Below are 2,191 nucleotides of genomic sequence, written 5' to 3' on the forward strand. Positions count from 1 at the left end.
GCTGAGCAGCAGGTACGAGTCTCTTGGGCTTTTTATACGTTTAAAGGTGCGTTTTATCTAGAGAGAAAATTAGAGTAGCTGAAAGTACTTAAGTTTTTCCCGTAACATTATCTTCTATCAGTTTGGGATTATATTACAGATTCCTATAGAAAACTTTCCCCATCCCGAGCTGTTCACTTATATTAATTGTTAATTCGAGACTAACCCGCCATATGAGATGGTCACATTCTCGCCATATGAAATTATTATAGTTTCTCTCTCTCTCTCTCTCTCGCTCTCTCTCTCTCTCTCTCTCTCTCTCTCTATATATATATATATATATATATATATATATATATACATATATATATATATATATATATATATATATATATATATATTATATATATATATATATATATGTGTGTGTATATATATATATATATATATATATATATATATATATATATATATATATATATATATTATAACACACACACACACACACATATATATTATATATATATATATATATATATATATATATATATATATATATATATATATATATGTATAACTGAATCACGAAAGTTAGGAACGTGATCAATCCATAAATAAAGATAAATGCCACGAAGGAAAAATAAACGAAGGAGTCTGCAAGATCTTTCGACTTTAAAAGTCCTTTACTGAGCAGATACTGACATAGATACGAGGAAAGACAATACAAGAAGGTTCGTATAACTGACAGATAGGGATTATAAAGGGATTAGTACCTAGAATCCGACACACCTGGAAGATAAGAAACCTTCCCAAACAAGCATAAACAATGGGTGCAATTAAAGGTTTAAGACAATCATCTCAGATACAATCTCCAGACAATTAAAGGATTATAGGTGACAGCTATTCGGAACTTGGTAAATAAAACCACATTCACAAAACATGACAGACATACATTACAACAAAATTTAATAACTCTAAGGCAACTGGTTTTTATTTAAGTCAGTATTTATATCTTTGAGGTCATTCTTAAACATGTTACAGATACAAGGGTCTAAATGAAAAAGGCCACGACTAACATTGAAATTACAATGAAAAGTAAGTTGTATAAAAGCAGATTCTAAAAGATTTCGTGATAAGACATCTCTTGACCATGCAGTTACTGAACTATCAATCCAATTAATTCGGTGGTTGTTTTCACTTAAATGAATGAATAATGCATAAGATTTTTGCCCAGTTTTTACAGAGTATTTATGCTGGCTTAGCCTTACTTCTAAGTCTTTGCTGGACTGTCCGAGATAGAATGAGGGACAATCCATACATGGAATTTTATATATTATGTTGTTGCTTTCTCTGGGGCCATTTTTTATTAACATTCTTTTTAGTGTGTTATTATAGGAAAAAACAAGATTGACATTAAAAGCTTTTAACAATGGTTTAATGGTTTCAAGTCCGCTAAAATAAGGCATACTGAGAATGTTCTTAGAATTTTCTTTCTGTGTGTTATTTACAGTATAAAACTTTTTGTGGGTTTTATTATAACAAATGTTTAATATATGTGAAGGATAGCATAAATCTTTCCCTATTTTTCTTATGTATTCAATTTCTTGATCCAAATATTGTGGACTGACAATTAAGTGAAAACAACCACCGAATTATATATCTATATATATATATATATATATATATATATATATATATATATATTATATATATATATATATATATATATATATAATCTTCAGGAGGTGGAAGAATTTCGCAAAGCTCTGATTAGTCCTCCCAAACGATCGTCTGGCTTCCTGCGCGCAAACCTCTTATATAAAAAAAAAGAGTAATACCAGAAAACGTTTGGCATTTGGCCAGGGGTCGTTGCCGACGTCCCTTATCGCACCGGACGTTTGCCTCCTTAAAGTTTTTCCAGCCATCGCGTCTGAAAGAATCTCGTAGCCGGATATATATTTTCTCGTACTCAACGATGGGAGGAGGTAGACGTGGACGATGCCTTTGGGAAAGGATGGAAAGCCGTAGAAGAGGATAAGGTACTTTTCTAACAGAACGTTGAAGGAATAAAAATAGATATTGGGAAAGGATGGGTATAAGCGAATCGGATAGAAAATCGTGCAATAACATAAAGAGATTGCACGTTGAATTAAAGATGGATTTTAATGTTAGAGGTAAGTTTGTGAGAAAAATACAGGACAAGGTATGGACA

This window comes from Macrobrachium nipponense, chromosome 4, assembly GCF_015104395.2.
Source record: "Macrobrachium nipponense isolate FS-2020 chromosome 4, ASM1510439v2, whole genome shotgun sequence".
NCBI classification, from domain to species: domain Eukaryota; kingdom Metazoa; phylum Arthropoda; class Malacostraca; order Decapoda; family Palaemonidae; genus Macrobrachium; species Macrobrachium nipponense.